A 17,190-nucleotide genomic window follows, 5' to 3' on the forward strand; every position below is an offset into this window, starting at 1 on the left:
ACCCCTTTTCTTAATTTTAGAGTCTAACTCCTCCTGTAACAATGAACAATACATTGCAGCAGCCATGGTGAACAGGTGGAGATAGAAAATAGCGTGCCGAGTTTCCACAGCTGGAGCCCCTAAAAATACACTTTACAGTATATCAGAACACCTGACCATCACACCTGACAATTACACCTATATAACCTTGTTGAACATCACATTCCAAAACCATGAGTATTACCCCTTTGTGGCTATAACAGTTTCCGCTCTTTTGTGAAAGCTTTCTACAACATTTTGGACTGTCTGTGGAAATTTGTGTCCATTCAGCCAAAAACATATTTGTGAGGCCAGGTACTGATGTTTGGCAAGAAAACCTGGTTTACAATCGGCATTCCAATTAATCTCAAAGGTGTTCAGGATGGTTGAATTCAAAGTTCTGTGTAGGCCACTCGAGTCCCTCCACAACAAACTCTTTAAACCATGTCTTTACGGACCCGGCTTTGTGAAAGGTTGAGTGGGTTGCCACAAGGTTGTAAGTACAAAATTGTCTAAAATGTCTTTGTATGCTGTTGCATTAACACTACCCATTAGTGGAAACACCTTAAAGTGACATTAAACCCTCAGATTTTATAACATAAAACAATACTGTAATGTGTGCCTTACTGTAATCCATGGTTGTTTCCCTTCTCTTTGCTGCTCTTCCTTTTAAATCTGTATCTGTTCTCACGCTGGGCAGAACTTCTGTTTTGCAGCAGACTGCCTTGTCTCTGAAATGGATACATGGTGTCTGTGTGTAGGTTTGCAACCTGAGCCAGCACTACAGGAAGAGGCACTCAGCTGCAAAGGGAAGTTCTCCCACATCATGAGAAGACATGAGGATTTAAAAGGAAGAGCAGCAAAGAGAAGGGAAACTACCATGGATTACAGTAAGGTTTAATGTCACTTTAACTCAAAATTTTGGAAAGGTGTCAGCATTTATTAAAAATGAAAATACTGGTTTTAGATTGTTTGGCTCTACAAGAATGCATGGCCAAATGTTCTAAAGTTTGACCAATAGACACCAAGGTCAAGTAGCTGCATTGCCTTAAAGTGCACCTGTGGCAGACAATGAACATTCAATTATTTACATATTCTTAGCAAAATAACTTAGTAGGATTTAAAAACAAGCCATCCCAACCTATCTAGCTGCTTGTAATGTGATGTAATTTGTTTACTAAGAAACACTGGTTGAATGCAGAGATTCAGTCTCTGCTGAAAGCCCTAGATTACGTGATCAGGTCTAGCGATGCATTTGAACTCAGGGTAGCAAGGGGAAGCTTTATTGTGAGTTCAACTTTCAGGGTCGCTTTACCATTAGCGATCCATGGAGAATGTAGGCAGGAATTAAGAGTATCACAGATTACACCAGCAGAGATGCAGGATGTCAAAGGGATCCTTTGATACTGATGATCTGAACACTTTTTATGCTCGTTTTGAAGAGTCCAATACCTCCACTGGCTCCAGGGCCACCGCTCAACACCCGAAAGGCTGCAGGCCCAGATAATATTCCAGGCCAGGTCCCTATGGACTGTGCATTCTAGCTTTCAGAGGTGTTGAAAGACATATTTAATAACTCCCTTTGTTAGAATTCACTATATTTTCATCCTCTTCCATCACCCTAAAAACTGGTTCCCACCAAGGATTTGTCTTGAGCCCCTTAATGTACACACGGTTGACCTACAATTGCTCAGCTAGTATCTGAGCAATCAAATTGTGAAGTTCACAAATGATACAGCAGCAGTGGGACTCATTGTGAAAAATTAATGTACAGGCAGGAAGTGGAAAATCTGCAAGCCTGAGGCAAAGTTAACAATCTTTCCATTAATTTAAAAAAGACAAAGGAGATGATTGTGAACGTTACGAAGCCTGGCAGCACTCCCCTTCCTCTACATTGGGGAGTGCAGCTGTTGAGATGTTAACTTGCTCTAAATATTTGGAGGTGCACATCTCATGATAACTTTACCTTGAGCATCAATACACCCAACATAGTGAAAAATACCTATCAGCACCCTTACTGTTTGAGGAGGTGTAAACGTTTGCTAGCCTTGATACTTTAGCCCTCATCTTGTTTTATCGGTGGGTGGAAGAGAGCATCTTTACTACTTGCATTACAGTAAACAGGCACTGCAGTGGGTGGTAAAGACTGCCCAAAGGAATATTGTCAGCAATCTATCTACATCCGTAATATTTACAACAGAAGGTGCAGGAAAATGGCCCTCAGTATTACAAGGACTCTTCCCATCCTTTTTATGGGCTGTTTGTTCCTCTCCCTTCAGGTTGGAAGTCATGCAGCATTAGGGCTAAACCACCAGGCAGAAGAACAGCTGTGAGATTGACAAATTTTGATTCACCCTGAATTATTGCTGCTATTATCAGTATTATTTCTTTTCTGGCAACCTGCAATCTGGGATTGATAATACTGAACTTTAGGATTGATAATATTGCAATCTTATTGAGCATCCTGCTGCATTTTGTGTGTATATGTTGCTCACAGAGCTAATTATCTATATCCTAATCCTTATTACAGGAAACTCTTGCAAAAAGACAAAGCTTTATGCAGGATCACTGCACAGATCTGGAAGAAATACACAGAGTACATCAAGATTTAAGTAAAATGACACACGCCTCTTGTATTCGCACAATACTTTCTTATCCCAGAGTTCAGCTTTAAAAAACAAAATGGCTCCCTAATGCCTATAACTAGAGAGGCTAATGCAGGTTTGTTTCAAAGTCTTTTTACTGCTTGTTCTAAATATGTAAATAATTTAGTGTGAATAATCTGAGCACAGGTTCACTTTAAATCTATTTTCTGTGGCTTACCAGAATATGACTACTCAAGTTAGAAAAAAAACAGAAGTCAGAATTAACAATTAAATGGATATATTCTGACATACAAAGACTGATTTTGAATATCAATTTATAATAAAACTGGAATGAAGAATGTTTGACTACGTAGGCAAGCAAAACAAACTCTGGTTTAGAACAGTTGCAGCAGACATGAATGATGTAATGAAAGAAAATATTGCTATCCACTTGTTTCCTCTCAGAGGACTGATGAGAACTAAGAAACAATGGGGGTGATTTACTAACCTAAACACACGCACGCACGCAGCAAAACGTATTTATCAACCAAAAAGTCTCTAAAAGCATATTTCCACTAATGCCATATATGGAAAAATCATGCACATGATGCATATATAATGCTGCTTCACAGTTTAGACAAAAATGGTTAACTCATGCATTTACATTCCTGCATTCATCAACGCAAGCAACACAATATAGAGCTAATTTACACAACATCACCTTGCAATTCATGCAGGGCTTTGCACAACACACCTGCTGGGTGTGTACACACTACAAAGGTGTCTAGATTCCACCAATAGATCATGCTGGGAGGGAACACACTACAGAGGTGTATACTTGTTCGTGGCGTGTTTATAAGGTTAGTAAATCAACCCCAATGTGTCATGGGATTGCTCTCATTCAGAAAATTGGAGAAGCAGGCTCTCTTATCCACTCACGCTTTGCATTTGGAGTCTGGACTATGAAAGAGAAAGCCACTGACATCCCATTCATACTTCAAACCAACTAAAATTGTGACAGGAATGAAACAAAACTCAGACTTTACTATCTGGAGAATAATAAAAAAAAACATACATGACTCTTATATGTTCATTCATTTAAAGGTGGACTGTTAAATCTTTTTTTTTTAGATATACATGTAAAAAAAAGCACAGGGTATTGTATTTAAAGTGACACTGAACTTAGAAATAAAATCCAAAAATGCATTCAAGCACCTCAACTATTAACAAAAATGTAGCTTATTATTATCACTCAGCTGTAGATCCTCAAATCATCTCTGACTTGGTGCTGACACTGTCCTGCCTTCTGGAGGGTGGCTACTTTTGTTCCCCATGGCCCCTACATGAATGATGTAATGAAAGAAAATATTGCTATCCACTTGTTTCCTCTCAGAGGACTGATGAGAACTAAGAAACAATGGGGGTGATTTACTAACCTAAACACACGCACGCACGCAGCAAAACGTATTTATCAACCAAAAAGTCTCTAAAAGCATATTTCCACTAATGCCATATATGGAAAAATCATGCACATGATGCATATATAATGCTGCTTCACAGTTTAGACAAAAATGGTTAACTCATGCATTTACATTCCTGCATTCATCAACGCAAGCAACACAATATAGAGCTAATTTACACAACATCACCTTGCAATTCATGCAGGGCTTTGCACAACACACCTGCTGGGTGTGTACACACTACAAAGGTGTCTAGATTCCACCAATAGATCATGCTGGGAGGGAACACACTACAGAGGTGTATACTTGTTCGTGGCGTGTTTATAAGGTTAGTAAATCAACCCCAATGTGTCATGGGATTGCTCTCATTCAGAAAATTGGAGAAGCAGGCTCTCTTATCCACTCACGCTTTGCATTTGGAGTCTGGACTATGAAAGAGAAAGCCACTGACATCCCATTCATACTTCAAACCAACTAAAATTGTGACAGGAATGAAACAAAACTCAGACTTTACTATCTGGAGAATAATAAAAAAAAACATACATGACTCTTATATGTTCATTCATTTAAAGGTGGACTGTTAAATCTTTTTTTTTTAGATATACATGTAAAAAAAAGCACAGGGTATTGTATTTAAAGTGACACTGAACTTAGAAATAAAATCCAAAAATGCATTCAAGCACCTCAACTATTAACAAAAATGTAGCTTATTATTATCACTCAGCTGTAGATCCTCAAATCATCTCTGACTTGGTGCTGACACTGTCCTGCCTTCTGGAGGGTGGCTACTTTTGTTCCCCATGGCCCCTGTGTGTGTTGTAAAGTAGTCACTGTTCCAGGCTGGCTCCTGTGATGGATACATTCTGGATACCAATTAGTAAGCTAAATGTGAAATAGTATTTTATCATGGTGGCAAGCTTGGAGCAGTGGCTACTCTACAATAAACACAAGGACCATGGGGAGCAAAAGTAGCCACCCTCCAGAAGGAAGGACAGTGTCAGCATGAATTCAGAGATTTGAGGATCTACAACTGACTGATACACAATAAAGGTACATTTTTGTTAAAAGTTGTGGTACTTGAATGCATTTTTAACTCCGGAGTTTAGTGTCACTTTAACTTTTATCAGTGTGTGTGATAATGTATTACAAACCTTGTATTTAGGTATAGTTTGTAACTATACATGGAGTTACAGGCTCATTATTCATATTTGCTTATTACATGTGCAAGCTCTGCATCCTGGTTAGTGCAAATATATGGCAGCGTGCCTTGAGGATCCTCTGAGTTCATAGTTACAGATATAGGCAAAAAATGTTGCATATCTATCAAGTTTAAGCAAAAGACAGAAATAAATGAATAAAATAAAAAGATCATACATCTTCAGAAACTGCAGTTAAACTACAGGAAATAAAAAAATAAGCTTTATAAAGTGTGTTGTCAAATTTGCTCTAAATAGGAAAAAATCCTTCCTAAATGCAAAAGGAAATCAGATACTCCCTGGGCCAACATTTTACAGTGGTAGGGGGGGCGGCGCTCGCTTTCCCCTCTACTTTCCTGCCCTGCCAGGCCAGTGCCCAGATTAAGGGTCTGGCTGGGACCGCACTTTTTTTTTCTCCATTTTTTGGTGCTTTTACCTAAAGGGCCTGGTGTGACTTTTAGTGGGAACCTCACTGACCTTTTTTTTCAGATTTGTAACTGGGGATCCCTCCTAATATTCCTACTCGACCTAAAGGGTCTGGCATGATTTGGGAGGGGGATCCCACACTGTTTGGTTTTCTTTTTTCTTTTGTTTACATTTTTAGCTGGTCGCTACCTCATAGCTGGTCGCTACCTCTAAGGAAATGAGCAGAATAACCGAGCCGAATGTTGCACGGCAGCATTCGGCTATTCACTCACCGCTGTCCGGCCCCTATAAGACTGCCGAACACTCACCTCAGCCGATCCTGATGTTGGATCAGCTGAGGTGAACGTGTTCTTCACTTTGGTTCAGCCAAACGGGCTGATGCTGTTGGGCTGAAGCGAAGGGAGCTGAAGCAAGCCGATGTACGTCTGAAATAGGATGTACACAGCATTAGGGTCAGTTATTCACCTGGCTGTCTTCGGCAGTTTAGTGAGTAACCTCCTACGAGTTTATATGACTGATTAAACACAGATTTGTTTTTACTATAACATTTCTGTTATAATATGCTAATGTGAAATAGCAAACAAGATAATTAAGAGACAAGATAAAGGTTTTAGCACAGAATAACACTTGATAGTTGCATAGGACATTTTCATAGATATCTGAACATCAGAACAAAAAGAGGGACAACTTTGGAGGAAAGAGGGCCAGAGAGATTTGGCTCCAAATAAAGGAAAGTCCCTCCAAATGAGGGACAGTTGGAAAGTATGGCCACCCTACTGACCAAATTATACTCAACTTACAAATGCTCTTCCAATGCTCCTTCCTTCTCCGCAGGCGGTGACAATACCCTGCACTTCTAAGCGTGAAGAAGCCTTTGACATCTTCCGCTGTGACAGTGTTTTGTCTAGCAACCAACTGCTAAGCTTGAGCACTCTCACATGACCAGGGAGGGGGGTGTTACTGCTCCTCTTGATCACAGGCACCCATCATTTGTGTCAGAGGGGGAAGGAGGGCTGAGGGAGTGCTGGTAAATTGAGAATATGGGGTCATGTGGGAGGAAGCCCTTTGCAGGTACATTATCAGTTTGCCCTGAATGTGCAAGGTGACAGCATGTCTGTCACCTTGCACAGTCTAGGATTCCATGAGTCTATGATTCACCCAGGTCCTTGTCAATCATTGGCTTGCTCAGATTTTTCCCCCTATTAACACCTCTCATTTGCCATGTAGTTGCCCAATCAAACAGTGTATGCAGGTGAGTTGACACGTGTTTAACACACAAGTTGTCGTGGTTTGACATGTTTTTTTAACGGGTTGTGTTGCGTTGTTTTTATTGCCACAAGATACTTTTTTTTGTTTTCCTTAATGCATGCTGCAATACACTGTGACATGTTATGTGTTGCAGTGTGTTGTGCTACATTTAAATGCAGCATGTTACAGTTCCACCCAGTGCACTTCAATGCAGCATGTTAGTGTAAACCTGGCCCATTGTAAACTATAGATTTCAGCTTGTCATTGTGTTGGGCCTGTGTTAAATAACATAGGCCAATGGACATGGTGTGAATGGGTCCTCAAAAGACTTTATTCCATAAATGTTTTTTATACATTAGCCATCTGTGAGCAACAATGTCAAACCCTTTAGCGAATTCCAAGTATACATCTACAGCCACCCCTTTGTCTAAGTTCCTGCTAACTTCCTTAATTATATAATGATTGTGTCCCACTTCCATTTTGCCACTGGGGGAATGAAAACAGAGGCACAGTGTTACATGTGCTTTTGTTTCCATTCCCCCAATGACAAAATGGAAGGAACGAAACATGCACTCAAAAGGTTTGCTTTAAAAATCTGCCTGCGACTGCCCAGGCAGAACAAGGTGCCGCTTCTTCCTAAGCATGCTGCTGTGCTTAGGTGCAGCCCGGTGTATGCCATCACTTGGCTCAGTATAGAAAGCAATAGCGGTGGCAGTATCTGCATGGATTGCTGGCGGTCCCTCCTTATACACACACATGCTGCAGTGTCTCAGGCTCACTGTTCTCTGATCAGAGCCAGGATGTGCACCTCCCTCCTTTTTCCAGCATCAGATGGAGCATCAACCTCCCCCCCCCCCCCCTCCCCCCCGCCTCAGGGAGCAAAAAGGCTATGGCCACCACTGATGTCAATAATTTTATTATAACGGTCAGAGCAAGAAAATCCATTCAAGAAGCAAAACAAAAAAATAGCTACTATCTGACTAAAAGCCATGAGTTACATGGCTCTTTCCAGTGTTAGTGGAGGCTATCTGAAATTACAAACTATTTCCAGAACACCAAAACCTGCTGAGTTTATGCAATAAAGCAGATCTAAAAGCAATGATAAAGGTGCAATAGCCAATAAGATTCCAATGTATGGAAGTCATATTGATAGAAGGTCAAATCTGGTAGCCATGTGTTGTCAACTAATGTATTTGCCATGTTCTTTAGAGCTTTTTAACAAAGTTGGAAGCTATCTGATACACTGACTCCTTTGAAGTGTATGTCAAGCAATAAATCTTTTTTTCCAGTTTTGGATAGAGAGGAGGAGGATTAGGATTTCTTTCGTGTTTTTGTTCTATGGGGCTCTGAGAGATTTTCCCTCACTTCCTGTCCTGCTAACAGGTAGACATGTAAGCCGACAAAAAATGTAATTCCTTTCGAATTTCTTGTTATTTCAGGATTCGGGTCAGAAAAATCTGAAATTTTCATTAATTTGGGATGTGTGAGCCCTTGTTCACACCTAGACGGCACCATTTCTGCGCGTCTGTATGCGCATTGGCGCGTTGTGAACATTTGTATGCGCGTTTTAACGCGCGTACATGAGGACGCAGGTTTTGATTGGCAGCTCATAAACCATTGTGGGCAATGGAAGAACGCGTATAAACGTGCAAAAACATTCACGAAAATGTGCAACATACTTTTTTAACTGCTCAAAAACCCCCAAGTGTGAACCTGGTCTTAGACAATTACAAATGAATTTTCATTGCAGCAAAGTGACATTAGAAAAAAAAAGTGACATTTTTCTTTATCTTTTCACAGTCCATAGAAACAATGAAAAAAAAAATAGTGGGATCCCTCTAAAATCCCTTACCAGACCCTTGATAAGAGCAGCAGCCTGGCAGAGCAGGAAAGGGGAGGGGGTGAGGGTGTGCACCCGAGGGTGTGCCCCCCCCACCTCTTGCACCATACCAGGCCACATGCCCTCGACAATGTTTGTAGCTCTGCTGCTGAATGCTATTCAGGACTACCAAATCCAAATGCCAGAAAATTCAAATTTCAATTCGGATTTAAATGAATCGCACGTGTCTACTGACAGGAAGTGAGGGACAATCTGCAACAGGGACCCAGAGAGATATAAAAATGTAATCTACTTAAGAAAAGCATTTTTATTTATTCCTGTGTCCCTGCTGCAGATTTTCCCTCATTTCCAGTCCGGCAAATCGTTGTCAGTAAAACAGTAAGTCTAATGTATAGCAGTAAAAACCTGACCTTTCCTGTCCTTTCCCACTCCATCCAAAACAAAGAGAAAACGTTTAGACTTAACGTAATATTAAACTCTTAAACTTTTTTTCAATAATGAATCCAGATCAAACATATATACATTGCCCAGCAAAGTATAGCTTTACATTTTCGCCCAAGCACTTATAGGCATCATGTTTCCAAAAAGCTGACTCCGCCTCTCCCAGCTCTGCTTCCCTAATCTTCTTGTCCATACAAGATCACAAGGGACAGAGCAATCTCCAGCAGCTGTCCGCCTACTAGCTTGGAGAAGGGAGGATGGAGGAGGGGGGACAGCAGGGATGTGTCTTCCCTTGCTGTGCCTGTGTGTTTGTGGGGACACACAGCTTACTAGCGCACACAAGGGTGGCTCCATAGGACCCTGCAAGGGAAAGAAATCCTAAAACAGAATATCAGGGCCAGTGCTCAGGGGACCAGCTGATTCTGCAGTAAACTAAAGCTTTTAAACATCAAGAAGCAGCATCCAAGTGATTTCATCAGCATTTGAAAATGGTTGCAACCCTTTTGACTTTAATATCACTTTAACATACATTTTAAATATTAAAGTACTATTAAAGTTTTTAATTTTTTTATATGCAAAAACATTTTCAAAAAATAATAATCGGCAAATACCTAATAACTTACCTGTGTCTGTGCCGCTCGCTCCTGGCTGTAGAACTCAGCTTCCCCAATGGCCGTGCAGGAGGAAGTGTGTGCGGGCACATGTACAGTCAATATCAAATGAGGGGAGAGGAGAGACAGTGAATGCACGTAGCCGGGAGCGTGCAAGCAGGATAGACTCCATGGTACACAGAAGACATAGGAGTCTGCGCTGCATCAGAGTGCGGCACCATTGCGTCACCACTAGCTCCGCCCAATGGTATATATTTTGCAACCATCTGTCAGATTCTTCATTCTGCGTTGGGAGTTGGTCGGGTCGGCAGGCGTCGTTTTTTTTTTTTTTATTATTTAAGATTTATTTTCATTGAGGAGTCGTCGTCATGGACAACGCTGGAGATCGTGATTGACCCTGGATTACGTCGGTGGATCCATTAATAAAAAAATATTTTTTTTTATTACAGGACTTGTCAAAAATCTTTTTTTTTCAAATAAAGGATTCTTCAAAAGTCTGGCCTTTTTTTAAACATTTTAATTCAACCCTTTAGTGAATGGGTAGGGGTACAAGTACCCCTTACTCGTTCACAAGGGGGGGGGCTGCATCTGGGTGCCCCTTTAATAAAGGGGTACCCTGATGTTAATAAGCCCCCATGACCGCACCCCCACAACCAACACCACAGGGCTTGTGGGGAAGAGGCCCTTGTCCCCATCGGCGACCCTGGAAAAGCACCCTCCCAGTGCCGATGCCTGGTATGGCAGGGAGGGGGGGGCACGCTCACTCGTCCCCCCCTTTCCTGCCCTGCCAGGCCTGTCCTCGGATCAAGGGTCTGGTTTGGAATTTTTTTTCACGTCTTTTTTTTCCTCCATTTTTTGGGGTGGGGTGCCTCCTTAAAATTTCTACCAGACCTTAAGGGCCTGGAATGACTTTGGGGGAACCTCCACATACTTTTTTTAATACATTTTAACTTGGGGTCCCTCCTATAATTCCTACCAGACCAAAAAGGTCTGGTATGGTTTGGGAGGGAGACCCCACGCTGTTTTTGTTCTTTTTTCTTTTCTTAACTTTTTTTTTTTATATTCTCTTTTTTTATTTAAATAATTCTTACAATTTTTTTTCATTTGTTTACATTTTTTTCTATTCTGTTTGCTACCTCTAAAGGTATGCCGCTTGCCTTCTACACTTCGGCTCAGCCGAACAACCCGATCTACCTGCTCCCCCATGTGACCCAAAGAGATGCCACCTGACTGCCTCATTATAGGGATGGCCCTGGTCACAGGTCTCAAAAAATATACCGTATATACTCGAGTATAAGCCAAGTTTTTCAGCCCATTTTTTTTGCTGAAAAGTGCCCCCCCTCAGCTTATACTCGAGTCAGCATCTCGAGCTGGTCAGGTTTCTTCTTACTTACCTCGCCGCGTCGCGTCACTGCTGCTCCGGTGGGCGGCGCTCCGAGCGGGGTCATCTGGCAGTCTCCGGGTCCTAATTTAGGTGGCCGGAAGTAATTTTATTGGTATCTATCTTCATTTTGTACATTTACCAGTAGCTGCCTCATTTCCCACCCTCGGCTTATACTCGGGTCAATACTTTTTCCCAGTTTTTTGTGGTAAAATTATGTACCTCGGCTTATATTCGGGACGGCTTATACTCGAGTATATACGGTATCCTGTTTAAGCCCCCATTCACGTTCCCGCATTGTGCAAAATCGCATGTAACATTGTTTGGTGTGTCGCGGTGCCATTAATAATGGCATCCCAGTGCACCTAGCCATCTCATGTGTGTTAGACATGATTGGAAAGAAAGAACCATTCAAATGAAAGGGCTGCCCTACAACAATGGTACAGTGCAATGCACACGCGTTATCGCATCGCACAGGTGTAACCCAGCCCTAACACTGCCATGCTGTGTGCCAGGATGTTGGACAATATTAGATTAAAACAAAATAAAATGGCTGTTCCAATCTACCCTTCAGCTACATTCACACAACTCTGTAGTTTTCTTGCTGTGCAATGAATTCTGATTGGTTTCTGCAATTAGGAATAAGATTTCTTTATTGAATAAAGCTGAATATCCCCCAAGTAGAACCCTTGAACATCTGGTAACTTTTCTAACACATCACTTTCACAAATCTATCCAAGAAAAGAAAGACAAACTGCATGTAAAAAAGCTAGTAGTACACACTTTAGGAAACACAGTCCCTGGAATTTATAAAGAGCGTCGTAGACACTTATTAGAAATTCGTGCAACAAATGGCGCGAATTGCAACAAATTCATCTAACTGTAAGTTGTATATGAACTTGTTACCTCAAATAGAATTTTGTCTGTCACACACACAAATACTTACCAGTGCAACACAATTTATTCCAACAAGGAGAGATCTTATTAACCTTCATTTTTCTTATCACCGACATGGTGCTATTTATTAATGAATTTGTCACAGCCAGAATATAAAAGTGTTGCATATAAGAACAACCTGAATTTGTTGCACATGCCAGAAATAGCAAGAAAACTATTGCACAGCTTTCATGAATTTAGAGCAGAACTTTCTAATACAGCCATAGTGTTGCAAATGTGTTATGGGATTGCCTGCAGTATCACTACATTTGTTGCAAAGATGTGTTTAAAACTGGGATATATCTGAGATAAATGCATCTGCTTTATTGAAATCCAAACAGGGTTGTAGGGCAGGAATAACTCCAGTCTTAGATTCCTTGTCCATCCCAGCACTGGAATGCTAAGTGTAAATGTAAATAAACGCAATTCTGCCAGTACATCAAAGAGATTAGATATGCTACTGCTGTTTCTGCTTGCTGTCCATCAGGGGCTATCCTGACACTAGTAAATATAGTAATCATGGAAATTTTGATAAAGCCTTAGAAATGTGTCAGCAGGATTCAGAAAGATTCACAGATCAATTGCACAAAAGTGTTTTTCTTCCTCTTCCTTATACATAACATAGCTGGCACAGATAATATTGTAATGTGCATTTCTCCTACCTTGCTGTTTGCGGTCACCACAGTGGTAAATAGGAGCCAGATGAGTACAGATTGTTTATATCCCCACATGGTTGGTTGCAGTGGTGCTGCTGCTATTTAGGATCAACTAGTCAGTGTTAGCAGCCAGGAGGACAGTAGCCAGTGGATACACAGAGCAGATGGATGGTGGAGGGGCGATGCTTTGGACAGATTCCCTGTTCTGCCTCCCTCAGCTCTGATAGTGAACTGAATCTGATTCAGTGCCTCCCAGCCTCTTCAGCTGGAAAGGAGGGGCATGGTTCAACACTTCTCACAGACACATACGTGATAGAGCTTTTCTACTTCAATAATGTTGTGTAGAGAAGTTTTATTTCCATTATTTTAACTGCAAAGGACAGATATACTGTTTTAAAGTGACACTAAACTCAGGAGTTAAATCTTAAAAATGCATTCAAGTGCCTTATCTATTAACCAAAATGTATCTTATTTGTGTGTCACTCGGCTGCAGATCCTCAAATCATCTCTGAAAACATGCTGACACTGTCCTTCCTTCTGGAGGTGGCTACTTTTGTTCCCCATGGTCCCTGTGTGTGTTGTAAAGTAGCCACCACTCCAAGCTTGCTCCTGTGATGGACTACAATCTCAGGTTTAGTTTACTAATATGTTTTGAGATTGTACTCCATCACGGGAGCGAACTTAGATCGGTGGCTACTTTACAACACACACAGGGACCATGGGAAACAAAAGTAGCCACACTCCACAAGGAAGGACTGTGTCGGCATAATTCAGAGATGATATTAAGATTTACAGCCAAGTGATACACAAATAAGATACATTTTTGTTAATAGTTAAAGTAATTGAATGCATTTTTAAGATGTAATGCCTGAGTTTAGTGTCACTTTAAGCTCATCTCTCCCAATTAATGCATTTTGTATCACTTGCCCCTTCCCCTAGATTGTAAGCATTAAAAGCAGGGCCCTCCTAAAGCTGGCCACACACCAGTAGATGTTAATTTGAATTTTGTTTGGAAAAATTGATATTTGGAAAGTTTGTTCGATTTTCTAATAGTTAATGGGATCAAGTGATGAAAAAATGATGGAAGATTTTTTTAGAATAAACATCAGGTGTCTGATGGCATTACTGAATGGTCTAAAGAGATTTTTTTTTTTATATAAACATGGTGGAAAGGGGCTAAATGAGAAAAAACCTTTTACTCCCCACATCCACACTAAACAGTGGCTATAATAGCAGAGGCTATTATATTTTGATAGCAGCAGGTGCCATTGTCAAAATACCCCAACAATCAGCTGCAGCTGTCAATGTTCAGCATAACATTTTTGGACCAGCTCCTTTTTTCGAATAGAGAAGTGCCAATAGGACCACACTCTGCTCAAATTTCTGCTTTCTTGTCCAGAATTCTAACAGTGTATAGCTAGCTTAACTGTACTGTATAAGAATAATAATAATGATAATTGGAACGGAACAGCAAAGCAGTCATTTCATATGACATATACTACATGTGAGTAAACAATGACCAGTAAAGGTGCCCATACACCTAACGATTGTCGTACGAAAATTTTCGTTCGACAAATAATCGATCGTACGACCGCCGGCCGAGTGTCCCACCTTGTTTCGACTAGCTATGTACGATGGATCGTACGATCATCGTACGATCGGTCCAGAACTGTCGTACGATCTTATGCGGCCGACGGAAATGGGCTGACGGCACGCCAAAGTGGGCGTTGTCGTTCACATTATGTGTTTAAAACCCTGTGACCACACTGCATTCGTCCCCACAGTTGTTTGATACTAGCAAATGATGGATCTGGATTCTTCCGCAATGTATGCCATTTTGTTAGGTGTAGCTGCTATTCGAATGAAGCGCCAACGCAAGTCCACTCGAACCCGCTTATGGTGCAAGAATTGGCTGCGGAAGCGTGACATTTACTCCCATGTTTGTCTCTTGAATGAGTTGAGGGAGAACAATCCGGAGGACTATCGAAACTACCTCCGTATGCCGGAGGAAGCATACAGAACACTGCTGAGTCTGGTCACCCCCCTAATCCGTAAGGATGACACCGTGCTGCGCCAAGCCATACCCCCCGACCAACGCCTGATAGCCACCCTCCGATTCCTGGCAACTGGTCGCAGCCTGGAAGATTTGAAGTTTTCCACTGGGATATCAGCACAGGCACTTGGCCGTATCATACCTGAGACATGTGCTGCAATCAACAATGTCTTACAAGAAGAATATTTCAAGGTAATTTCTTTATTATAAACATGTCTGACAGCAAATGCATAGAGTATAACTGTCAAGAACTACACACAAGAACAGTATTCTGAAACATTTTAATGTAACAATGCTAGTGACGCAAAGTTATAGGTTGGTGTATGTATTGGGGCCCACCCACCCCTGTGAATCAGTATCCTGTGCAGGAACAGCACCCCAAAATCTTGGCTCCTGCATATGACTACGGTCCCCATGTGCTGATTCTTCCGGCCCCCGTACATACTGAGTGGCCAAATGTCCTACCTGCTTGTGTTGCAGTTGGGGAGAGTGTAGTTGCATGCATTCCGGTGCAGCTGTCTGCTGATACCAGTTTGTAATTTGGTTAAGGGTTTGGGTTCCAACATCAAATGTCAGGCACGCATTACCTATTTGAACCCCTGTATGGTTGCCCTTGGCGCAAATGGTGTGTGTGGGACCCAGAAGACCATTTTGGCCATGATGCATGATGTGGAGCACCAATGTCTGTGCGTATTGGCGTTGATGCTCCTCCATGCTTCTCATTTTCAGTGCTGCTACTTGAAAGAAATTATGGGCCCTGGGGCCGTCGAGTGGCAAGCTAGATTTTAGTCTACTGTGATGTGCCATTACCCTTTTCTTTAAAAACTTAATATTGTGACCAAATGTCCATTTTTATTTGCTAAAGATCAACCATCGTTCTATATGGGTATGTTAGTAATACATTTGCAAATGTACCAAGTTTATTTATGGTGTCATTTATTAATTCTTAAGGATTTTAATCAGAGAATGTGATCCTAATCTGCATTTCAATCTAAATACATACATACCTGTGTGTCTTGGGAATGTTCTTCATTAAGGTCCTCTGCATTGGATGAGCACCCTCCGGACTGCGCAGATGGTTTTTGCAGGCTGTTTATTGATGGCCGTGCTTCCTCTTCATCATCCAGAAACCTCAGTGAGTCATAATACCACAGGCGAGGCTGGTAGACGTCATCTGCTGCCGCACCAGATCTTTTGGAATCCACACTGCACTAGTTTTGCCAATTGACCATATGCTTCCTGTCGTTTCACTCTGTCAAAATATTCACGTGATTGCACTCTCCACAAACATGGCAGTTGACGATAAAGATCTATGAATAGTGGCAGAAAATCGGGTTTTGTAAATCGCTCAGACATTCCTCCCTGTTGAAATAATAGTTGCATTTGTTCACATATATGCTTTCATAAAGAACACTGTACGATAATCGTACGACTGCATGTAGATTTTCAAACACGGTCAAAAGACAAAAGTCGTACGATTGTACAGTAATATCGGTCGGCCACTACATTCACATGCTGCGATTGTCGTACGAAAACTCGATCCCATACGATTATCGTACGACAATCGTTAGGTGTATGGGCACCTTAAGACAAGGAAATGTTTGGTGCCAGAGAGGTCATGCTAGCACTTATTCAGCAGAGCACATTTCCTTGTTTTACTGATCCATACTCAACTTAGAATATTATGACTGTGTAAATAAGCTTTTATGAGATGACTGTATGTGTACTGATAATGAGGAAGTGTGGCTACCTAAAGGCACAAGCCTATCATGCCTATATGTAAATCTGGTCCTGTTTATATCTGCATGGAAGGGTGGTGGTATACTGTATTCATCTATCTTATCAAAATTCCTTTAAAAGTAGTAATAAATGCATAGAATTGTAGTTGTATATGTAACATTTCTTGTTGCCTATAGAAGTTTTCAACTGTTATTTTTAAAGGTCAGTTCTGAAGTAGGAAAGCTTATTGTTTGTGCTGTCTAACACACAGTTAAGTAAAGTGTACTTATGCCAAAACATCATTTTTCATAGTTTTTGGGTAGATTAGGAAAGGCCTTAAACCGCTATTAGGTTCGTTTTTGCTGTCTGTCTTCAACTGGGGAGATTTCTCTTTTCTTTCTGTCCTAGAGAAGCTGCAGGAAAGAAGAGGGAACCTTAAACTGTTGGGAATTTCAATTTTGGACATCTGAAACGTTTGTCTCTATTGGTTTGCTTATCCTGACCTCTTGCTCCTGTGACAACTCTAAAATGTTACCCTTACTCTCTCTCATTGATAATGGTTACCAGGACAGAGAGTTGAATTTCTCTAGCAGGGACACAGACACACAAGAAATGGACAA

This window comes from Nanorana parkeri, unplaced genomic scaffold, assembly GCF_000935625.1.
Source record: "Nanorana parkeri isolate BGI_ZX_2015 unplaced genomic scaffold, ASM93562v1 scaffold437, whole genome shotgun sequence".
Lineage (NCBI taxonomy): Eukaryota > Metazoa > Chordata > Amphibia > Anura > Dicroglossidae > Nanorana > Nanorana parkeri.